We start from the raw sequence: 26203 nt of genomic DNA on the forward strand, positions 1-26203 counted from the left end.
GATGTAATCTCATTTATTTATTTTTCCTTTTGTTGCCTTTGCTTTTGATGTCAAATCCAAAAAGTCATCACCAAGACTTAATTCTAGCAGTTTTATAGTTTCAGTTCTTATGTTCAACTCTTTAATCAATTTTGACTTAATGATGTCCTATGTTTTTATATTTGAGCACTTCCAAACCCATACCACATCCTATATTTAAAATTATTTTTAATAATTTGGAATACTTATTGAGGTATCTTGAATTAATATTAATTTTAAAACAGCAAATGCTCATTTAGTTTTCTTACCTTACATTATAGTGACTGATTTTTATTCTGCAAATACTTTAAATAATTTTCCAGGGCAGGAATGTTTAGAACTTTGTATTATCTTACTGTTTCTGATAAAAGTAAGTGCTTGATTGGGGGGAAAGTTGAATCATTTTATGATGCTTCATGAAAATGTCTATGTTTGATAAAACATAATGATGGATCAAATAATGATAGGTTTTATGCACAACCAATTTTTTTCCTCTATGTTTTTGTCTCTTTGAGCAAGTACATTTGAAAGAATCCTTGTGTCAGTATAATAGCTATTTGCAGGAGTCCAAACAAACAAAGAAATAAACATTCTTCATATTAAATTTAGAAGAGACCCACTTGGGGAAACAAAAATGTGTAGATAGTTTTGTGATATTTTGAAAAATAAAGTAATGTTTGAGCCTTAGGGCAAATCAATCCAGATGTATATTGACTCTTAAAGTTAAAAACTAATAAATCTAGACTATTTGACTATAGTGAGTTCAGTTCAGAAGCTCAGTTGAATCTAACTCTTTGTGACCCCATGGACTTCAGCACACCAGGCTTCCCTATCCATCACCAACTCCTGGAGCATGCTCAAACTCATGTCCATTGAATTGGTGATGCCATCCAACCATCTCATCCTCTGTCATCCCTTTTTCCTCCTGCCTTCAATCTTTCACAGCACCAGGGTATTTTCCAATGAATCAGTTCTTCACATCAGGTGGCCAAAGTATTGGACCTTCAGCTTCAGCATCAGTCCTTCCAATGAATACTCAAGACTGATTTCCTTTAAGATGGACTGGTTGGATCTCTGTGATGTCCAAGGGACTCTCAAGAGTCTTCAACACCACAGTTCAACAGCATCAGTTCTTCAGTGCTCAGCTACTTTATGGTCCAACTCTCACATCCATACATGACTACTGGAACTACCATACCATACTACTAGATGGAACGTTGTTGGCAAAGTAATATCTCTGCTTGATAATATGCTATCTAGATTGATCATAGCTTTTCTTTCAAGGAGCAAGCATCTTTTAATTTCATGGCTGCAGTCACCATCTGCAGCGATTTTAGAGCCCCCCAAAATAAAGTCTATCACTGTTTCCACTGTTTCCCCATCTATTTGCCATTAAGTTATGGGACCAGATGCCATGATCTGAGTTTTTTGAATGTCGAGTTTTAAGCCAGCTTTTTCACTCTCCTCTTTTACTTTCATCAAAAGGCTCTTCAGTTCCTCTCGCTTTTTGTCATAAGGGTGGTGTCATCTGCATATCTGAGGTTATTGATATTTCTCCCGGCAATCCTGATTCCAGGTTGTGCTTCATCCAACCTGGGATTTCACATGATGTACTCTGCATATAAGTTAAAGCAAGGTGAAAATATACAGCCTTGACATACTCCTTTCTCAATTTGGAACCATTCTCTTGTTCCATGTCTGGTTCTAACTGTTGCTTCTTGATCTGCATACAGATTTCTCAGGAAGCAGGTAAGGTGGTTTGGTATTCCCATCTCTTTAAGAATTTCCCACAGTTTGTTGTTTTCCACATAGTCAAAGGCTTTAGCATAGTCAATAAAGCACAAGTAGATGTTTTACTGGAACTCTCTTGCTTTCTCTATGATCCTAAGATGTTGGCAATTTGATCTCTGGTTCTTCTGCCTTTTCTAAATCCATATTAAACGTCTGGAAGTTCTCGGTTCATGTACTGTGGAAGCCTAGCTTGGAAATTTTTCAGCATTACTTTGCTAAGGTGTGAGATGAGTGCAATTGTGTGGTAGTTTGAATACTCATTGTCATTGCCTTTCTTGTGACTGGAATGAAAACTGACCTTTTCCAGACCTGTGGCCACTGCAGAAATTTCCAAATTTGCTGGAATACTGAGTGCAGAACTTTTATAGCATTGTCTTTTAGGATATGAAATAGCTCAACTGGAATTCCATCACCTTCACTAACGTTGTTCATAGTGATGCTTCCTAAGGTCCATTTGACTTCACACTCCAGGATGTCTGGCTCTAGGTGAGTGATCATACTCTCATGGTTATATGGGTCATTAAGATTTTTTTTTGTATAGTTCTTCTATGTATTCTTGCCACAGCTTCTTAATATCTTCTGCTTCTGTTAGGTCCATTCCATTCCTGTACTTTATTGTGTTCATCTTTGCATGAAATATTCCCTTAGTATCTCTAATTTTCTTCAAGAGAGCTCTAGTCTTTCCCATTCTATTGTTTTCCTCTATTTCTCTGCCTTGATCACTTAGGAAGGCTTTCTTATCTCTTCTTGCTATTCTTTGGAACTCTGCATCCAAAGCAGAGTATATCTTTCTGCTTCTACTCTGCCTTGCTTCTCTTCTTTTCTCGGCTATTTGTAAGGCCTCCTCAGACAACCATTTTGCCTTTTTGCCTTTCTTCTTCTTGTGGATGATTTTGATCACCATCCCTTGTACAATGTTACAAACCTACGTCCATAGTTCTTCAGGCACTCTACCAGATCTAATTCCTTGAATCTATTTGTCACTTCCACTGTATAATTGTAAGCCATTTGATTTAGGTCATACCTGAATTGTGTAGTGGTTTTCCCTTCTTTCTCCAATTTAAGTCTGAATTTGGCAATAAATGGTTCATGATCTGAGCCACAGTCAGCTCCCAGTCTTGTTTTTGCTGACTGTAGAGAGCTTCTCCATCTATGGCTTCAAAGAATATAATCAATCTGATTTCACTACTGACCATCTGGTGATGTCCATGTGTAGAGTCGTCTCTTGTGTTGTTGGGAGAGGGTGTTTGCAATGACCAGTGTGTTCTCTTGGAAAACTCTATTAGCCTTTGCCTGCTTCATTCCATACTCCAAGGCCATTGACTGACTATTATTCCAGGTATCTCTTGACTTCCTACTTTTGCATTCCAGTCCCCTATAATGAAAATGACATCTTCTTTTGGTGTTAGTTCTAGAAGGCCTTGTAGGTGTTCATAGAACCGTTAAACTTCAGCTTTTTCGGCATTAGTGGTTGGGGCATAGATTTGGGTTACTGTGATAACTGAATGCTTTGCCTTGATAATGAACAGAGATCATTCTGTCATTTTGGAGACTGCACCCAACTACTGCATTTCAGACTCTTTTATTGACTCTGAGGTTAAGGGGTTCTTGCCCATATTAGATAGAATGATCATCTGAATTAAATTTGCCCGTTCCTTTATTAGTCACCAAAAGTGAGAGAGAGCAGAGTTTCACTTCTGTATAAGGGAACTTTCTGAAATATTTGAGGCTAGTCTGGCGGCAGGATTAGAAACAAAGGGGAAGACATATATTCAGTTCAGTCGCTCAGTCATGTCTGACTCTTTGCGACCCCATGAATTGTAGCATGCCAGGCCTCCCTGTCTATCACCAACTCCTGGACTTCACTCAGACTCACATCCATCGAATCCGTGATGCCATCCAGCCATCTCATCCTCGCTCATCCCCTTCTCCTCCTGCCCCTAATCCCTCCCAGCATCAAAGTCTTTTCCAATGAGTCAACTTTTCACATGAGGTGGCCAAAGTACAGGAGTTTCAGCTTTAGCATCATTCCTTCCAAAGATATCACAGGGCTAATCTCCTTCAGAATGGACTGGTTGGATCTCCTTGCAGTCCAAGGGACTCTCAAGAGTCTTCTCCAACACCACAGTTCAAAAGCATCAATTCTTTAGTGCTCAGCCTTCTTCACAGTCCAACTCTAACATCCATACATGACTACTGGAAAAACCATAGTCTTGACTAGACGGATCTTAGTCGGCAAAGTAATGTCTCTGCTTTTGAATATGCTATCTAGTTTGGTCATAACTTTTCTTCCAAGGAGTAAGCGTCTTTTAATTTCATGGCTGCAGTCACCATCTGCAGTGATTTGGGAGCCCAGAAAAATAAAGTCTGACACTGTTTATACTGTTTCCCCATCTATTTCCCATGGAGTGATGGGACCAGACACCATGACCTTCGTTTCCTGAATGTTGAGCTTTAAGCCAACTTTTTCACTCTCCTCTTTCACTTTCATCACGAGGCTCTTTAGTTCCTCTTCACTTTCTGCCATAAGGGTGGTGTCATCTGCATATCTGAGGTTATTGATATTTCTCCTGGCAATCTTGATTCCAGCTTGTGTTTCTTCCAGTCCAGCATTTCTCATGATGTACTCTGCATAGAAGTTAAATAAACAGGGTGACAATATACAGCCTTGATGCACTTCTTTTCCTATTTGGAACCAGTCTGTTGTTCCATGTCCAGTTCTAACTGTTGCTTCCTGACCTGCATACAGATTTCTCAAGAGGCAGGTCAGGTGGTCTGTTATTCCCATCTCTTTCAGAATTTTCCAGTTTATTGTGATCCACACAATCAAATTTACTAATTTCCCATAGATTCTGATTGAGTCAGTTCATACATGTGGCTATATGAATGGGACTTTAAAGTGCCTGAAGAAAATACAAAAAGCTTGAACTTATAGATGTCAGGGCAAGTTGGAAGTGAAAGAGAGCTGCATTACAGCCATACTAGGATGCAGCCATAAAAACCTTCAGTGGACAGAATCTACTGCCAACCTTGTATGAAAGAAGTAGCTTATAATGAGAAGGAAAAAAATATATGTATGTGTGCCGACCTTGGAAAAGAATGGAAAGACTGGAGTAGAGCATATGGATGAACATAATGGAGTATGCGTGAGTATGAAGATCTTTAAATCACATATTAATGTCAAACAGAAAGTATCCATTATGAAAGAGGCAGTGAATAAATCATACATGTGACAGACACTGACAAAATGACTTATACGTTTGATGTCTGCTTTGCCTTCAGACACAGCAGTGCAGGTACAATGGGATCACTAATAAAGTAGCCTCTATGGCAGAGATGGGGGCTATGCATGGGTCTCAACATGAGTCTCATTTACTAAAGACTATCTAGTGACTTCTATCTCTAAATGTCCATCCGGTCAGAAATAAAGGTCAGTAACATGTCCTGAACAGGCATGTGGTGTGATTTAGTCACTAAGTTGTATCCAACTCTTGTGACCCGATGGACCATAGCCCACCAGGCTTCTCTGTCCACGGGATTTCCCAGGCAAGAATATTGGAATGGGTTGCCATTTCCTTCTCCAAGAAAGTGAAAGTGAAAGCTGCTCAGTTGTGTCCGACTCTTTGTGACCCCAAGGACTTCTCCACGGAATTCTCCAGGCCAGAATACTGGAGTGGGTAGCCTTTCCCATCTTCAAGGGATCTTCCTAACCCAGGGATCAAACCCACATCTCCCACATTGCAGGCAGATTCTTCACCAGCTGAGCCACAAGGGAAACCCTGAATAGGCATATTGAGATCCAATTATCAACCAATTGTCAACTTGATGACAATTTGACTACATTAAATTTCTAGTTCCCCACTCTTGAGAGGTTAGTGGTTAATTCTCATGGGAACAAATATTTACTTCAGATGTGGGTTTATAATTACAGCTTGCAAAACCTCAATCAACACTACTATCCAGGAGCTTACAGGGTACCAGGTTCACAATCTTGGGACTCTACACAACATATTAGCCACTCACATTCACAGCAAATGTGTCACTGGAATGGGTTCATGACTATGGGTTACAATTGCAGTATCACAAACAGTACCAACCAGAAGCTGCTGACCTTCTTGAGCACTAGAATAACCTGCTGAAAGCACAGCCTAAGCACCAGATTGTAGGCAATGGATCCATCAGAATATAGCATACGCTAAATTAAGAGAGCACTATACATTACTGCATCCTCAATAAAAAGAATACATCAATCTTCTGATAGGAGTTGTCCCACAAATCATCTCTCCCAGTGAACCACTGGGGACTTCATACTTCTCAGTCCTTGTAACTCTGGACACTGTGCTTACAGGAAGTATTGGCCTACAAACAAAGCACATTCTCACAGAGTCCCATTGAACAAAAAACTAAAATTATCACTTGAAACAAAGGACTCTGTGTGTTCAAGAAACAGTAATCAATAAGAAGAGTCATTTATTTTGGTTGGAGTAATTGACTCTAATCAACTGGAAGATGTGTACATATACAAAAAACAGGGACAAGAAATACGTATGACTCTCAGTTAATTCGCATGGATGTCACTTGCTACTACCTCTCCCAGTTGTGACTATAAGTGTTAAGTGGGAATCTCCAGCTTGGAAAATCTGTGTTTATCAGAAGCTCCAATATCTTAGGAATAATGGCTTGACTTACACCAGCAAATAAGCCATTGAGACCATCAAAACTGGTCATAGCATAGCTAAGTGGAATTAATATGGATTATAAAAAAGGGCAACACTGACCTATGTAATAGAAACAGGGAATCATGACAGCCAAAGTTGTATACACAATTTGGATCTTCCTTTAAGAGAGAACTTGGATCAGCTATGAGGAGTGCCCATACTTAGTGGTCATCAGATTCAGTGACTTTCAGATCCGCCACAGGGGCTGGGTTGAAACAATGCTCTTCCATGGTTCACTGAGGCTTTCTTAGAGGTGCACTGAAGTCTAGGGTGTCTTTACCCTATATTTCTCACTTTGCCATCTCCTTTCTTATATGTCAGATGTCCATCAGAGCATAGCATCTTTCCTTAGCTACTTGTACTCACTCTCCATTTTATCTTTCAAGGCTGCCCACCAATAAACCACTTGCACTTTTAATCTCTGTCTTGATGCCTGCTTCTCTAAGTACCCAACCCATACATTAATTAACTTATCAAGTTACCATATACAAGATCAACATATATAGAAAATTCAACTTATCTTTATGGGGAAAAAAAGCTAATACATAAAAATAAAAATCTAATACGAAACCAGATCCAACAACACAATAAACAAAAATATTTAGGAATAAGTTTCTCAAAACATAGGAAATGTTTCTCTACTGAAAGCTATAAAATGGTTTTAAACAAAATTAAATAAAATATAAATAAGGTCAGGAATACTCCAAATTCATGACTGGAAGACACTGTTATGAAGACATCAGTTCTCTTCAAATAGATCTATGAACTGAATGCAATCCCAATCAAAATCTCTGGAATTTCTTTTCTTGGGTGTTTATAATGGATTCTAAATTTTATATAGAAATTTGAAGGACTTATAAAGTCAGAACTTTACAACAGTGTATTTTTATTCCTCCAACCCCAGCTGTTCTTTGTGCTCTTGTCAGAAACCTTACTTATATGTATTATAAGAATTATAATACAGTATTAGCTTTGATTTAGACAATTCTAAACACTGTGTATGGGCTTCCCTGGTGGCTTCCCTGGTTATAAATACTGGGATTTAACAAACAAGGAAATGAATAATGGATAGTGGGAACCAGGTTTCTCATTGATAAAGTGTTAAGGTGCATACATATGAGGGGAGAAACTTAAAAAGATACAGTGTCACATGGTACTGGATGAGAGCTAGTGATATTAGCAGATATTCAAGTTTTATATATATATATATATATGAGAGAGAGAGACAGAGTGTTCTATCCTCACAAAAACTTATAATCCCATGTAATTAGAAAAACACTAGACATATTCAAATTGAGGAGATGAAATATAAAACGGTCATCTCAATAGATGCAGAAAAAGCATATGACAAAATTCAACATTCATTCCTAATTAAAACTCTCAAAAAACTGGGTACTGAGGTACTTTATTACTTACTTCCACATAATAAAGGTAATATATGATAAGCCCACAGCTAATATCATGCTCAGTGGTGAAACTGAACATTTTTTCTTTAATACTGGTAACAAAGTTACCTACGTTTACCACTTTTACTCAAAATAGTACTGGCAGTCCTAGCCAGAGCAATCAGGCCAGAAAAAGAAATAAAAATCATCCAAATCAGAGAGGAAGAAGTAGAACTGTTTCTATTTGCAGATGGCATGTTGTTATATATTGAAAAACTTAAAGAACACACCAAAACAAACACAAAAACTGTTAAAATTAATAAATTTATTTAGTAAAATTTCAGGAAAAACTATGAATATACAAAAATCAGTTGCATTTCTATACTCTTAACAACAAACTATCAGAATGAGAAATTTAAAAAAAGAAATCCCAATACAATTGCATAAAAAGAAAAAATCTAGGAATAAATGTAACCAAGGAGGTGAAAGACTTCTACTCTAGACACAATAAAATACTGATGAAAAAAACTGAAGACACAAATAAATGAAAAGATATTTCATGTTCTTGGAAAGGAAGACTTAATATTGTTAAAATGTCCATACTACTCAAAGGAAGCCCTACACATTCTACATATTCAATGAAATCCCTCTCAAAATTCCAATGGTATTTTAAGATACAAAACAAAACAAAACAAAACAAAAAAACCCCACCCTAAAATTCATATGCAACCACAAAAGACTCCAATGAGTCAGAGCAATCTTGAGAAAGATCAAAGCTGGAAGCATCACACTTCCTGATTTTAACCTATCAATATATTCCAAAGCTATAGTAATCAAAACAGTATGGTATGGGCATAAAAAAGACATATATACTAATTAACAGAATAGACAGGTCAGAAATAAACTCATTCATATATGGTCAATTAATTTATGACAAAGAAGCCAAGAATACTTGGGTCTGTCTCCTAGTGACAACTGTCACATCTGTGGGTCATCATGTAATTTACTCTTGATATTGGATGACATGGAATTTATAACCAATAAATCAGATTACCAGGGTTTAACTGAGCTAAGAAAGATCACTCAGTCTAGCTATAAAAGTTTATAAACTAAAAAAAATTTCAAAGTCATAAAATGAAAGAAAAGTCAGTCAAATTGCTTAATTACAGAAATGTAAAGAGTACCCAGATCTCTAGCCTCTAAATAAAATGGTCTTTTCAAGTCTCATGCTCTAAGTAATAAGGAAGACTCAAATATCCTGGGGTGAGAAAGGTCATTACAATCAGGAACTACAAAGAAGTTACAAACTCAGGGATCACAAAGTTGACAAAAAAAAAAAAATTCTGAAATGGAGCAGGACCCTATGGTCCTTGCCGACCCCAACCCCCCCATTCCTCTGTCTGTCTTGTGTCTGTGGAAAACTTTAGTCAAAGAATAAGTTTAATCAGAGAAATGAAAAGTGCAGAAACAAAGGAAACAGTCAAAGGAGACCAAATAATAATAATGTAGTCATTAAGCATAGTCAAGGACCACTAGTTATTTTTCAGGGGCTATAGATAACATTCTGAGCCACCTCTGTGAGCTGTCTTGTAGACACTAAAACATCAGGGTGAAGAAATTAACTACATGATGACCGGACTGTACCCACAATATAAGCAGCCATAATTCTGAGAACTGGCCTCAAAGAAATGAGCACAAACAGACCCTGGAACTGAAGATCAACTGTACAACTGAAGATCAAAACAACCCCAAGATGATGCTGGTCATATCATCAGTGACCAATTTGAAGATGACTGTCAGAGCTGACTGTGATATTTCTGCATGTAACCCCCTCCAAACGGTCCATAAAAGCTTCTGCCCACTGGTTGCAATGATGGGAGTGGTGGTGGGGGGACACAGGGAGGCAGTTGGCCTTTGGACAGACATCTGCCCTCCCCCACAGTTGCCAGCATCTGAAATAAAGCTAATTTTCCTTTCCACCAATTTGGCCTGTTTATTGGCTTTAGAACAGCAAGCAGCCCAACCTCAATCATCTTTTGGTAACAATTCTAGTGATTAATTTCACTGTTTTCAACATCCTCTGGTAACTCAAATGATTAACACAAGGTCCAGTAAAACTATTTACCAGAGAAACGGAAAATCAAGAGTAAAAAGGACATATTTATCATTAATGAGATGCCATCATTGACTGTTGGGAAATAAAAATATCAAGGACATCCAATTCTACCAATAACACTTCGGTCATTCCCTAGCAGATGAATCAACAGAGATCCAGGAATTACCTTCTTTAAAGAGTCCCATCTTCAGCAGATTGACTTCCAGCTCCACCTGACACATTTGGAAGGCCTAGTCTTCTTGATCTCATTAATCCCTCAAGAACAGCAGGAATCAGTTTAGAAATAACAGGACTAGAGAGTTTAACAGACCAGTTCCCAGTAAGTGAAGCATGGCCCTCAGAAAAAGACTCAGTGTGCAGTACTTCAGCAAAATGACAGCTAGGAATTACGCCCCCTGCCAGTCAGCAGCCTCAGCCAAGAAATGTCAATTTTAACAACAATCTGCACATGAAAAATAACCCTCCCAAGAGTTTAGAATTCCAAGTGAGGGATGACCAGCACCTTGGTGAAGCATAGTGATAAGAAAGGACGCACTGAGGAGAGTAAGAAAGACAAATTTGTAGAAGCCCATACTCTGCTCTCAAGCCCATGCAGCTCATGGGAGAAGTAAAGTGAGCACTGGAATACACTAAGGACTCCAGAGCTGGCTCGTCCCGGCATCTGACCCACTCCTGAAGCCTTACGTGTCTCCCCAATAGTGCCAGGAATTCAAGCCCTTCCAACCTTATGCCAGCGCCCCAGGCAGCTCCTGCAGCCTCAAAGGCGTACCCTTGTCACCAGTTTGCCAAGGGGGTTCCTCGTGAACCAAAAAAGCCAGTTCACTCACCACTTCCGTACTCCTGATCCTCCCCGGGACCCACCACCTGTTGCCAACCTCCTCCAGCGGCCCAAGGAGTCCTCCTCAGCACCGAGTTCCCAGAAGCCTCCACAACTAGAAACCCACTCATCGGAAAGTCAGCCTTTTCCTGCGACCCAGGCTCCGCCCATGGCTGCGCCCCCTAGAGGTTCCTCGGAATACAGGTCCCTGTTGCACCCAAGCTCAAAGCAAATGGGCTCCTGTGAACACAGGTCGTAAGTTATCCTCGTGTCCAGTGGCTCCAGTGGCTCCAAGGTGGCATCCTTGGCACCAGGCACCTGGAAAGCTGCACTGAATTCAGGCCCCAGCTTCACCTAGCCACCTGCTGGCTCCAGTTCCCCATCCCTTGTCCCACAGCTCTCAAGGTCCAGGCAGCTTCCTCAGCTTGCAGAGGGCTGTGTGAACTCAGGTTTCTGGCCCACTCTGATGGCTGTGGTCACTGGTGGCTTCTTGGCTCCAGGAAGCTCCCATGAACTCAGGTTCTCAATCCACTCCAGGAACTTCAGGCTCCCAAAATCTCAGACAGCTCCAGCAACTCCAGGCTTTGGGCCACCCTGTGGCTCTCACATGGGAACAGACCCCTAGAGGACCCCTATGAATCCACATCCTAGCTTGACTCAGAACTGCCTAGCTCATGTGACACTGGTCAGCTCCCGATGGGTTTCAGCAAATTCAGGATCCTGGCATTTCCCATGGTTCTGAGGTCTCAAGCTCCCAGACAACAAACATGAGGGAACTCAAGTTGGGAGGTGGGAGGGTGGGGGAGGGAACCTGAGGAAGACAAAATGAAAATCCACAAAATGAATGAAAAGGCAATCTGTGTAATATGAGAAAATATTTGCAGACCATATGTCAGACAAGGGGTTAATTTCCAAAATATGTAGTTCAGTTCAGTTCAGTCACTCAGTCGTGTGCGACTCTTTGCGACCCCATGAATTGCAGCACGCCAGGCCTCCCTGTCCATCACCAACTCCCAGAGTTCACTCAGACTCACATCCATCGAGTCCATGATGCCATCTAGCCATCTCATCCTCTGTTGTCCCCTTCTCCTCCTGCCCCTAATCCCTCCCAGCATCAGAGTCTTTTCCAATGAGTCAACTCTTCTCATGAGGTGGCCAAAGTACTAGAGCTTCAGCTTCAGCATCATTCCTTCCAAAGATATCACAGGGCTAATCTCCTTCAGAATGGACTGGTTGGATCTCCTTGCAGTCCAAGGGACTCTCAAGAGTCTTCTCCAACACCACAGTTCAAAAGCATCAATTCTTTGGTGCTCAGCCTTCTTCACAGTCCAACTCTCACATCCATACATGACCACTGGAAAAACCATAGCCTTGACTAGACGGACCTTAGTCGGCAAAGTAATGTCTCTGTTTTTGAATATGCTATCTAGGTTGGTCATAACTTTTCTTCCAAGGAGTAAGCGTCTTTTAATTTCATGGCTGCAGTCACCATCCGCAGTGATTTTGGAGCCCAGAAAGATAAAGTCAGACACTGTTTCCACCATTTCCCCATCTATTTCCCATGAAGTGATGGGACCAGATGCCATGACCTTCGTTTTCTGAATGTTGAGCTTTAAGCCAACTTTTTCACTCTCCTCTTTTACTTTCATCAAGAGGCTTTTTGGTTCCTCTTCACTTTCTGCCATAAGGGTGGTGTCATCTGCATATCTGAGGTTATTGATATTTCTCCTGGCAATCTTGATTCCAGCTTGTGTTTCTTCCAGTCTAGTGTTTCTCATGATGTACTCTGCATATAAGTTAAATAAGCAGGGTCACAGTATACAGCCTTGACGGACTCCTTTTCCTATTTGGATCCAGTCTGTTGTTCCATGTCCAGTTCTAACTGTTGCTTCCTGACCTGCATACCGATTTCTCAAGAGGCAGGTCAGGTGGTCTGTATTCCCATCTCTCTCAGAATTTTCCACAGTTTATTGTGATCCACACAGTCAGTAAAGCAGAAATAGATGTTTTTCTGGAACTCTCTTGCTTTTTCCATGATCCAGTGGATGTTGGCAATTTGATATCTGGTTCCTCTGCCTTTTCTAAAACCAGCTTGAACATCAGGGAGTTCACGGTTCACGTATTGCTGAAGCCTGGCTTGGAGAATTTTGAGCATTACTTTGCTAGCATGTGAGATGAGTGCAATTGTGTGGTAGTTTGAGCATTCTTTTGCATTGCCTTTCTTTGGGATTGGAATGAAAACTGACCTTTTCCAGTCCTGTGGCCACTGCTGAGTTTTCCAAACTTGCTGGCATATTGAGTGCAGCACTTTCACAGCATCATCTTTCAGGATTTGAAACAGCTCAACTGGAATTCCATCACCTCCACTAGCTTTGTTCATAGAGATGCTTTCTAAAGCCCACTTGACTTCACATTCCAAGATGTCTAGCTCTAGATTAGTGATCACATCATCATGATTATCTGGGTCGTGAAGATCTTTTTTGTACAGTTCTTCCATGTATTCTTGCCACCTCTTCTTAATATCTTCTGCTTCTGTTAGTTCCAGACAATTTCTGTCCTTTATCAAGCCCATCTTTGCATGAAATGTTCCCTTGGTATCACTAATTTTCTTAAAGAGATCTCTAGTCTTTTCCATTCTGTTGTTTTCCTCTATTTGTTTCATTGATCACTGAGGAAGGCTTTCTTATCTCTTCTTGCTATTCTTTGGAACTCTGCATTCAGATGCTTATGTCTTTCCTTTTCTCCTTTGCTTTTCGCCTCTCTTCTTTTCACAGCTATTTGTAAGGCCTCCCCAGACAGCCATTTTGCTTTTTTGCATTTCTTTTCCATGGGGATGGTCTTGATCCCTGTCTCCTGTACAGTGTCACAAACCTCATTCCATAGTTCATCAGGCACTCTATCAGATCTAGGCCCTTAAACCTACTTCTCACTTCCACTGTATAATCATAAGGGATTTGATTTAGGTCATGCCTGAATGGTCTAGCGGTTTTCCCTACTTTCTTCAATTTAAGTCTGAATTTGGCAATAAGGAGTTTATGATCTGAGCCACAGTCAGCTCCCAGTCTTGTTTTCTTTGACTGTATAGAGCTTCTCCATCTTTGGCTGCAGAGAATATAAGCAATCTGATTTCGGTGTTGACCATCTGGTGATGTCCATGTATAGAGTCTTCTCTTGTGTTGTTGGAAGAGGGTGTTTGCTATGACCAGTGCATTTTCTTGGCAGAACTCTATTAGTCTTTGCCCTGCTTCATTCCACATTCCAAGGCCAAATTTGCCTGTTACTCCAGGTGTTTCTTGACTTCCTACTTTTGCATTCCAGTCCCCTATAATGAAAAGGACATCTTTTTTGGGTAGTTCTAAAAGGTCTTGTAGGTCTTCATAAAACTGTTTAACTTCATAACTTCAGCGTTTCTGGTTGGGGCATAGACTTGGATAACTGTGATATTGAATGGTTTGCCTTGGAGACGAACAGAGATCATTCTGTCGTTTTTGAGATTGCATCCAAGTACTGCATTTCAGACTCTTTTGTTGACCATGATGGCTACTCCATTTCTTCTGAGGGATTCCTGCCCGCAGTAGTAGATATAATGGTCATCTGAGTTAAATTCACCCATCCCAGTCCATTTTAGTTAGCTGATTCCTAGAATGTTGACGTTCACCCTTGCCATCTCTTGTTTGACCACTTCCAATTTGCCTTGATTCATGGACATGACATTCCAGGTTCCTATGCACTATTGCTCTTTACAGCATTGGATCTTGCTTCTATCACCAGTCACATCCACAACTGGGTATTGTTTTTGCTTTGGCTCCATCCCTTCATTCTTTCTGGAGTTATTATGTAAAAATCAATAAACCTAATAACAACAATAAATAATGAAACAACTTGATCAACAAATGTGCAGAGGAACTGAATAGACAGCTTTTGAAACATATCAATGGCCAACAGGTACATGAAAAGGTGCTCAACATCACTCATCATCAGAGAAATGCAAATCAAACCTACAATCAGAATGGCTATCAATAAAAATACAAGAGATAACAAGCATTGGTAAGGATGTAAAAGAAAGGGTAAACTTGTGCACTGTTGGTGGGAATGTAAATTGGAGCAGCCACTATGGAAAACAGGCTGGAAATTCCTCAAAAAATTAAAAATAAAACTACCATGTATGTACATGCTTAGTTGCTCAGTTGTGTTCAACTCTTGGCTACACCATGGATTATAGCCTGCCAGGCTCCTCCGTCCATCAGGACTTCTTCCCAACTCAGGGTTCGAATCCAGGTCTCCTGCATTGCAGGCAGATTCTTTACCATCTGAGCCCACCAGGGAAGCCCCAAACTACCACATGAGCCAGCAGTCTCTCTTCTGGGTATAAATCCAAAAGAAATGAAGAGATAGCTGAACCACCTTGTTCTTTGCATCATTAGTCACAATATTCAAGATTTGGAAACAATCTATTATATGTGAATACATTGAATATACATATATTTGAATGTTATTAGCTATAAAAAGAAGAAAATTCTGTTATTTGCTATTTGATATAACATGGATGGATTTTGAAGGCATTACAGTAAGTGAAATGAGTCAGACACAGAAAAACAAATACTGTTTGACATCATTTATGTGTGGATCCTAAAAAAGTTGAACTGGAAGAAACAGAATAGAATGGAAGTTTCCAGGAACTGGGAGGTTCGGGAAATAAAGAGATATGCATCAAAGGATACAAACTTCTAGTTATTAAGATGAATCCGTTCTGGAGACCAAATGTATAGCATGGTAAGCATAGTTAACAATACTGTATTGTATGTTTGAAAGTTGCTAAGAGTGTAGATCTTAAATGTTCTCATCACAAAAATAACATGATAATTGTATTAAGTGACAAATGTATTGATGAACCCTATGGTGATAGTTTTTCTTACAATATATAAATGTATTGAGTCACCATATCATACACCTACAAAATAGTACATGTCAATTATATTTCAAAAAAGCTGGAAATTCTTTTAAATAAAGAAGAAATGCATGAATTCCTTAAATAACATGCAATAAAAGATTTTTTCACAAATAGACAACCTGAAGAGTCCTATACCTACTAAATGAATTGACTTTCTTTTCTAAGAAAATTAGCTACCTAGAAAACTTTATTAGAAAATTTTACCTAACTTATAACAAAGAAATAATACCAATTCAAAGCAAAATCCTGCAGAATACTGAAATGGGAGGAATGTTTTCCATATCTTTCTGTGAAGCCAGTTAGATTATAATCTAACCACACAGACATTACAAGAAAAGAAAACTACATGCTGATATGCTTTATTTATTATTGATTACAAAATTTAAACAAAATTTTGAAAAACTGAAGTTAAGAATATATAAAGTGACACAGTGAAGTGTGTAAATACAAATTGTATTTAACATTTGAAAATCAGTTATTCAACATAGTGACAACATCAAACTAGCCAAAAAAAAGTATGATTATCTCAGAAGATGAAAAAAAATGGACAAAATCCAAAAGCTATTCTTGATTTTAATGAGAAAAAAACAGAAAACTAGGAATAGAAGGGAATTTCCTCAACCTGAGAAACAGCTACAAAAAATCTACAACTTTACATCTAATAGTAAAATTCAAAATGTTCCCTGAAAACATTAAAAAGGAAAAAAGATAACATTTTCAGCTCTACTTTTTATTCAACATTGTTATGAAAGATCTAGCCAGTAATCCAGCAAGAAAAAAAAGATAGTTTATCCAGATTGAAAGGAAAATGCAGTTTGGCCATTATTCAAGTATAACACAACTATCTATAGAAAACACAATAAAATGTACAAAAGAAACCCACCAAATGATGGTTGAACATCTGGATATTCATATACAAAAAAGTGAACTTCAATTCACACTCCATACCATATATAAAATTCACATGAAAAGCTTCTTAGATCTAGATGTAAGACAGAAAACTAAGTTTTAATAAGGAAAAATCTTTATGATTTTTTACTTAAGGAAAATGTCTTAGCTATGACATCAAAAGCATGATACAGGAAAGTAAATTGATTTATTGGACTTCATTAAAATAAAAACTTCTTTATAAAAAGTTTAATAGTTTCTTAAAAAACAAACCATAGACCCATTATATGATTCAGCCATCCAATTCCCAGTTAATTACTTGAGGGAAAAATATAAATGTCATACACAGCTATGTACAGAATGTTATAGCACCTTGGTTTATAATGGCCACAAACTGGAAACAACTCAAATAGGGTTAAGCCCACTTTGATAAGAGATTGGATAAGCATGCTATGGTATATTCATTAAAGAATGGGATAGTATTTTGTGATTTAAAAAATAATTTCCTATCCATAGATGTAACAACATACATGAATCTCAAAAAAAATAATTGTTAACGAATGAAGTCAGAATGAAGAATATATTCTAATCTACAATGACAAAGAGCAGAGCAGTGATTGATTGGTGGTATCTTTCCATCCTCCTTTATACCATTTTTTAAAAGTAGCTACATATATTCACCTGCTTTTTGATAAATGGTTATGTTGTATGAACAATTTTCAGTAAATTATTTTTATTCTTCCTGAAGTGTTCATGAAGATTGAGCCAAAGGGCCTTTCTAATTGGGAATGTAGGGATGGATAGAGAGCAGAGGTATTCTTTTGAGGTGAGGACCCTTCAAGGAAGTAATCTTTGCCATTCTCCTTCAGCTGAATACAATCACCAAGATATGTGTCTTTTCAGACTACTATTTGAACTCATTTCTTTTCCCAGAGCCTCACTGCCAGTTCACTGAAAAGACAAAATGGCTTACTTTCAAATGATAAGGTCTATTTCATTCTTCATTTTGGCATCTTCCATTTTCTCTGGTGAGTAATTTTTCTCTCAGTGAGAAACATTTAATCATTCAGTATTTGTCAAAACTTGGGCCAACTATGGATAGAGTCCTCACTGATGAGACTGATGATAAAATTTTTTTTATACCAGTGCTCAATGGATGATGTAGGAGGTGCTTTTAAAGCATACTAGAATAAGATTGGTCTTCCATGGTGGTTCAGGCAATACACAGTCTGTCTGCAATGCAGGAGATCCAGGTTTGATCCCTGGGTCAGGAATATCCCCTACAGAAGGGAATGGCTACCCACTGCAGTATTCTTGCCTGGAGAATTCCATGGACAGAGGAGCCTGGCAGGGTAGATGAGATATAATGAATTTGTTTGCAGATTCTAATCCTTGAATGTGGAATGCTTTCATGTAAGTTCAGGCTCTTACTATATTTCAAAGTTCTCATCTACAAAGTGGGGTACTACCTATTTTTGACAGAGTTACTGTTAGCTGGAGTTATATAAACTACTATAGAAGAGTATGTGCAATGTAGTCAGATTCAAAGCAGACATAAATGAATGCATATTGACTGGGATTTAAGTTTTGGATTTTTCTTGTATCAGTTCAGTTCAGATTAGTTCAGTCACTCAGTTATGTCCGACTCTTTGTGACCCCATGAATCGCAGCACACCAGGCCTCCCTGTCCATCACCAACTCCCGGAGTTCACCCAGACTCATGTCCATCGAGTCCGTGATGCCATCCAGCCACCTCATCCTCTGTTGTCCCCTTCTCCTCCTGCCCCCAATCCCCCCAGCATCAGAGTCTTCTCCAATGAGTCAACTCATGGCATAATCTCGGAAACAGAAAGACATCATCACAAATATATATTGAGGGTTTGTTTTTTTTTTTACAAAGAATAATATTCTTTATTCTGTTTTTAGATAATAACTTGTCAAAGAACATCAAAGAGTGACATATTATTAATCTATGCTCTGGTTGCAGGTATTCTCTTTGGAATTTCAACAAGTTTTGAAATACATCTGGTAAACTATCATTTGAATGTTTAAATTAAAACTTACTGTTTGTTATACCATCAAAATATATTATTGTATATACTGTTTTCCTCAGCAGCACAGTTCCATATTTTTGAGAAGCAGAAGATAGCAAGACTCAGATACAACTGGGTTGTTTAAGGAAGTATATGATAGCACTGTGGATGTGTTGGGGAAATAAGGAGCAAGTGAACTACATGTAACAGTGAAAGAGTAGTACAGATATTGTCCAAAATGGAGAGATCTCTGGGGCTGGAACACAAAGACAGAGATCAAAGTGTAAGATGACTTAGATAATTGATGGAAGCCATTGATATTTAGTTTCATAGGCAATTAAGGATTTGAATGTTGATCCTAAGAAAAGTGGGTTTTGTTTTTAGCAAAGATACAAGGATTCAATACAAATATTTGGGAACCTTAAAAGTGGCTGTAGTCAACCACTCAGACAGACAGACAGACACTACAATTGACCTGAAGGAGGTGATGATAGCTCAGAATAGGAGAGTGGAAAAGAAAATAGATATGAATAGAATGTGCCATCTAACTATTTTCAGGTATTCAAAACTGTCACAGAGCTTGTTCCATGTGCCAAGAAATATTCTAATATTACAATTACAGTATTTAAATTTGAATTCAAATTGAATATTCAAATATTAAATCAAGAAAGAACTAAGTTTTGGACATCAGTAGGCTCACAGTGTATGGAAGATGCTTTTCATATTGTTATTGTAGCCTGACTGTGACAAGTTTGAAGATATGATGGGTTGCACCAATGAATACTTTCCTGTCTGTGCATCAGATGGCAACACATATAGCAATGCACATGCCTTCTGCAGTGAAGTTAGGTAAGAAACAAAATCTGTATGTTTATCTTCATACTAATGCTTATTTTTAATATTAATGCCTCTTTAAGAACTCTAGGATAGAGACTTACCTGGTAGGTAGCTCAGTGATGAAGAGTTTGCTGCCAGTGCAGGGGATACAGGTTCTATCCCTGGTCCAGGAGGATCTCACATGCTGTGGAGCAACTGGGCCTGTGTGCCATAACTGCTGAGCATTAGCTCAGAGTCCGTGCTCCACAACAAGGGAAGCCATGAAGTGAGAAGCCGGTGCATGAGAGCAGCCCCCACTCCACAGCTAGAGAAAAGCCCACGCAGCAACAAAGACTCAGCTCAGCCAAAAATAAATAAACAAATAAAATTATAAAAGAAAAAGAACTCTAGTTAGTACTGGCATTAATTCAAATACACTAAGGCACAATTGCTATACCTTTGAATTTATCATTTCTAAAGAATTTTGTTGTGGGGTTATCTTTAGAATTACTCTCATTTGCAGTGCAACACCCAAATTAAATGAATGAAATATAACTAAACAATTAAAATGTTAACAACAGTAGAAATAGATGAATTACTTCGCCTAAAACAATTTTTAACTTTTACTTTAATGACATTGAGATAATATATTCATTATAAAGATACATTTTCATTATCTGCATTGTACAGATTTTTTAACTTTTCCCTACACTTTTTTAGTCCATTTATAATTACAAACTGTGCAGGAACAACGAAGTGACCCTTTGTAGAATGAAACAGGATAAAGAAGGGACTGTATCTTAAATATTGTTCTTTGAACTAAATTTCCAAAATTCTGTTATTCACTTAACTTTTAATTAGGCTAGATTTTCATGCACTTACTTGATCACAACGTAAGTATTTGATTATGTCTTAAAGAAGGAAGCTACTAAACAATCAAGCAATAGAAAACAATAGAAGAAGCAATAGAAGAAAACACAAATTTTCCTTCCTATGAAGATAGATCCAAATAGTGTGGCTTTCAGAGGTTGGGTCAATATGCTTTTGTTGCTCAGGGATGGAGAGATGGGTAAGAAGGAAGACCACACTAGAGAAAAGCCTCAGAAAAGTTTAATTCAGCAGGAGGATTATCACAACTGGAGAAGCATCAGTAGACAAACAGTCGGCCTAGCAAGCAGTGTGTCCATCCTCCTTTTCCATAGGTGGGAGAAGAGCCAAAAGGGACATCTACATAGGGAATTGAGGGTCAGAAAATACTCAAAACCTGGTTAGATGATCAGCCAGCCTCTGAGATATGCCTCAATAGGATCTGCCCCAAGGTGCAGTTTTCCAGTGCAAATTGGAATTAAAGCCATTGGAATCTGCACAGAGAGCCAGGCCAGTCCATAAAAGAAAACTCTCATTCTTTTCAGAAATTAAACAGGCAATGATGTCAATTTATTCTGAAGCGGAGAAGGCTGATTCTCATTCTTAAAACACTCTTTGCCAGTCAAAACATACTTTTATAGAGCAAGTAAGCATGGTTTCACTGGCATAGCGGAGACAAAGGATGGCTACAGAGTTTGGCTATGGTCACTAGACAGCTCCTGGCCCTTCAAAAAATAGATTATACCAATGCTGAGTCCTTTAGTCAAAAATCCTAACTCAGGGGAAACACGGTGAGTCTCATACAGAATTTACAATGTAATTATGTTTTTTTTTTCTTTTTAGGAAACGTGGTGACCAACTTAAATTTATTAGTTATTTTCCATGCTGATTCCTTGATGTAACTTTCTATATGAAATGATTCCTCTTATCCTTTCTGTTTTACTGAAAGGTATTTCCATGGTTTTTACAAAGGGTAAGGAAACTCAGGACACATTCTATATGATTGATCTATACATTCTTTTTCATAGTTAAGTTTGAAAATTCTTGAATTCAATATTTCTGATTCTATATGATTTTAATGACTTTCCTGTTTTAGAAAACACAAGGCATACATAATTTCGTACGAAAATTCATGATTGCCTAAATAAAAAAGATTAACCATGCAAAAAATATAATGTCTCTTGTGGGTTCTTGTTCTCTGTCACTCTCATATCCCTAAGTGGTTGAAAGAACACAGCGGATACTTAAAAGATTTATTCACAATTAAATAAGAAACAATCCTGTGTAAAGCTCTTTTGAGAAAATTGGTATTATAAAATTACTTATATTTCTAGGGACATAACAGTTGTTCAGAAAGTTATATAATTGAGTTTGTAGTATCGATCTACTCCTGTGGACTGTTTCAGTTCCATCATTGAAATAAATGCTATTGAGTCACTATCTCAATCTACTGAAGCCTTGCCTTTGCTGTTCTATTCTGTTGTGCTTGCTTTAAAAAAGGTTGATAGAAAAAAATGGTTTGAAATGCTCTTAAAGTTGTGTGTGTGTGTGTGTGTGTGTGTGTTTCTTTAACCAAAGAAGGGGATTTGATACTAATAGAGATGTTCTATTATCAAAACTGTGGTAAGGCTTCACAGACTTACTTGCTTTAGTCCTCACAGATACGTGGTTAAAGTGTGATGGAAGTTGCTCAGTCGTGTCCGACCCTTTGCAAACCCATGGACTGTAGCCTGTCAGGCTTCTGTCCATGGAATTCTCCAGGCAAGAATATTGGAATAGGTTGCCATTCCCTTCTCCAGAGATCAGTTCAGTTCGGTTCAGTCGCTCAGTCATGTCCAACTCTTTGCAACCCCATGAATTGCAGCACGCCAGGCCTCCCTGTCCATCACCAACTCCCGGAGTTCACTCAGACTCACGTCCATAGAGTCAGTGATGCCATCCAGCCATCTCATCTTCTGTCGTCCCCTTCTCCTCCTGCCCCCAATCCCTCCCAGCATTGGAGTTTTTTCCAATGAGTCAACTCTTCACATGAGGTGGCCAAAGTACTGGAGTTTCAGCTTCAGCATCATTCCCTCCAAAGAAATCCCAGGGCTGATCTTCAGAATGGACTGGTTGGATCTCCTTGCAATCCGAGGGACTCTCAAGAGTCTTCTCCAACACCACAGTTCAAAGGCATCAATTCTTCAGCACTCAGCTTTCTTCACAGTCCAACTCTCACATCCATACATGACCACTGGAAAAACCATAGCCTTGACTAGATGGGCCTTTGTTGGCAAAGTAATGTCTCTGCTTTTCAACGTGCTATCTAGGTTGGTCATAACTTTTCTTCCAAGGAGTAAGCATCATAGGTGTAATTAATTATCTAAAATTATAGATTATTGAAGTTCTGTCTTAAATCATGAAAGGAAAGCCCATGAACCATCTTATCTCAGCTAATTTAAACATTACCTTTGTTGCTTTTTATATTTTGCTTTCAGGTTTGGGCAGTATAAAAAAGGATTGTTGACATTTCATTAAAGTTTTTTTTTTTTAAGAGAAGATGAGAAATTCTCATTTATTTGATATTTCAAGAAGTATGTTAAAGCTCTGCACATTTCTTAGTCTTCGTGGAAAAGTGATTTAGCTGTAACAAAGTCCATTTTTTGACAATAAGGAACTAAGATGTACAATTTTAAATATACTAAAATATGCTATTATGATAATAAAGATAAATTTTACTAAACTGCATTACTCTTTTATTAAGTCAGGAAGACAGGAGGTTGCCCCAGATGAGTTTCTGTGATGATGAGTTGAATATCTTTGACTAAATAGGGAAATATGAATCAGTGTACATATAACCAGTTGGATAGAAGAATCAGAAATAGCCCTGCAGGGTCTCATGAATAAGTAGTTATACAGAAATCATTTTGAATTTTCATTATTTGGATAAATGCATCAATGATTTCTTCCTCTTTATAGCCATAGCCATGGCAAGGTTCATTTATATTTGTCCTATCTTAACCTGGCAAGGGATTTTTTTCTTCAGAATGCTGACAGTTCCATACATGCCAGCAGCATAATCACCAAACCGGCCTTATATCACACATACTGACTCTAACTTTTCAGGAAGTGTTCTCACCTTCCTTCCTTAGGCCAACAGATGGCCTTCATGGCCTTGTTGGCTTCCTGAGTTTGATCCTCCTTTGCTGTACCTTTTAGGGAGTAATATAGTGAAAAATTTTACTGTATTAAAGAGTTACAGAGAGAAAAGAAAAGTTATAGATATTTAGTCTATTACTTTTCCTATCTTATATGGTAGAAATAGTATAGAGATGATCTGAGTATATGTGTACGGGGATGGCAAGTGAGAGACTGAAGCTTCCTTAGTACAAATTTACTGTACATTTTTTTTTAACACTGATCATGTTGTGTGGTTTCTAAAGTTGGATGCCTGGAGATGTTCCAATATGAATTTTTACATTCTTTTTAATTTCTGTTTTTGGTTATGTTCTATATTGATCAAAAGACGTTCCTGTCAATGTATGTAAGAACATGAAAAAGAATAAATATATATGTATAACTGAGTCACTTTCTGTACAGTAGAAATATAACACTGTATATCAACTATACTTTAATATAATTTTTAAAAATACATTATAGTAATGACATATAATTAAAATAAATATATATTATAAAACATTTTACCTATGAGGGTATAATATCAAAAATGCTTGCAGACAACTAATCCCTGCTTTAATGCAATGTCTTATTGTATAAGCAAGGTTAAATGAAATCCAGAAAGAAGAACTTGCCTGAATAACAGGTACGACAGAATAAGATCTAGAGATCAAACATCCTAATATTCAGGATTATCAGTTCTCTACCTTTCTCTTACTTAAAATGATTTTTTATATATTTATATCTGGTATAAAGCCTAAATTAAGATACCATATTGGACTTTCCTGGTGGTACAGTGGATGAGAATCCACCTGCCTATGCCGGAGATACAGGTTCGATCCCTGGTCCAGGAAGATTCCACAAAGCCCATGCACCACAGCTACTGAGTCCATGTGCTACAACTACTGAAGACTGTGCTCTGTAAGAAGAGAAGCCACTGCAATGAGAAGCCCACGCACCACAACAAAGAAGCCCATGCCATGGCTTGCCCGAAGGCCTGAGCCAAGCAGTATAGACCCAGCACAACCAAATAAATAAATAAACCTTAAAAAAGAATCTATAAACAAAAAAGATGTCATTAAAAAAACAACAACAACAACATATATTAAGTCCTACCTGCATATCTGAGCCTTGTGTGTGCTTAGTTGCTCAGTCGTGTTTGACTCTTTGAGACGCCATGAACTATAATAGCCGACCAGGCTCCTGGTCCATGGGATTCTCCAGGAATAAAATACTGGAGTGCATTGCCTTTCCCTTCTCCAGGGGATCTTCCAGAGCCTGAAATGCTTAACCATGAGATTCCATGCTCTCACCAGGGACAAATCCCAACCGATGATAATGGCTGCCCACAGGATAGTACCTCGATCAACTATATTCCAGTTGGTCTTCAACCTGATGGGTTTCACTTCCATGCCAGTCTGAAAATTATTGAAACAAGCAAATTACATCATCCCATAGCAGAGAGGTCACTGTATTTCTTGTTACTATAAAACCTGCTTCTCACAACCCCTACTGTTCAACCTAATTGTTCAATTGAATAATTTTGTTGGATGGGGCATCTCTGTCCATTTCATCCTCTTGGGACATACATTATACAAAGAAAAAGAAGTCAAAGGAGTAGACACAAGGGACAACATAGTGTTTCATTGTATTTATATAAAACTTCCAGAAAAGGCAAAGCAATCAAATAAAACATAGATTGGTGGTTGCCTGGTGCTGAGGGTTGGAAGTAGGAGTGACATCTAAAATATAAGAAATATTATACCACATGATGTGAAAGGAAAGGAAAGTGAACTGGCTCAGTCGCGTCCAACTCTTTGCAACCCCATGAACTGTAGCCTACCACACTTCCCCGTCCATGGGATTTTCCAGGCAAGATTACTGGAGTGGGTTGCCAATGCCTTCTCCAGAGGATCTTCCCGACCCAGAGATTGAACCCGGGTGTCCTACATTGTAGGCAGACGCTTTACCGGTCTGAGCCCTGGTGGCTCAGATGGAAGTCATTGGATGATGTAAATGTTCTTAAATTGTTGTGACGGTTATATATCTAGGTATATTTATAATAATCATTGCATTATACCTAAAAATGACTATGTTTTTGGTATATAAATATCAAAATAAACATGTTTAAAAGTAATAAAATACAAGTTGCATATTAAAAGTGCCTTTTACTACCAAAGTGTCAAGTTTTAACTATCATTAAATCCCAAGGTTTTCATTTTCATTATTGAGTAAAATATAAGATTATTGTAAAACTAAGCTAGATTACATATGGGAAGCTGCTTCATAGAGCTTTGGTAGGCAATAGTGACTTAATAAGATATGGTTTCCATTCTTAGTGGACAATAATTTTAAATAGTATACTGAAAGTTCCGAAAAAATAGTATTATATATTTTTTTGCTTAACAGCTTTTCCCTATCATCTTACTTAGGGCTTGATACATAATAGGTTTTTATACAATATTTTTAATAAAAATAAAAAGAATACATATATGAATACATCAGGGTTCACGAAATAATTTTCAGAATTTTAATTGTGGTAAAATACATATAAATTTTATTGTCTTAACCATTTCTAAGCATAGTTTATTAGCATTAAATATATTGACACTGTTGAACAATCTTTAAAACTCTTTTCATCTCACAG

At 38.0% G+C, this 26203-nt stretch overlaps 1 long non-coding RNA gene across 1 annotated transcript in view; it reads left to right on the forward strand.

Moving 5' to 3' along the window:
* Window positions 1–21592, forward strand: part of LOC121819655 (uncharacterized) — a 34124-nt gene extending 12532 nt beyond the window's left edge. Inside the window, exons 3-6 of the long non-coding RNA XR_006059982.2 lie at window positions 17618–17712; window positions 18672–18712; window positions 19454–19566; window positions 21244–21592. This is a non-coding gene — a long non-coding RNA (uncharacterized LOC121819655). The remainder of the gene's footprint in view (window positions 1–17617; window positions 17713–18671; window positions 18713–19453; window positions 19567–21243) is intronic.
* The last annotated feature ends 4611 nt before the right edge of the window (window positions 21593–26203 follow it).

The sequence above is a fragment of the Ovis aries genome, chromosome 5 (assembly GCF_016772045.2).
Source record: "Ovis aries strain OAR_USU_Benz2616 breed Rambouillet chromosome 5, ARS-UI_Ramb_v3.0, whole genome shotgun sequence".
In the NCBI taxonomy this organism is placed as follows: Eukaryota; Metazoa; Chordata; class Mammalia; order Artiodactyla; family Bovidae; genus Ovis; species Ovis aries.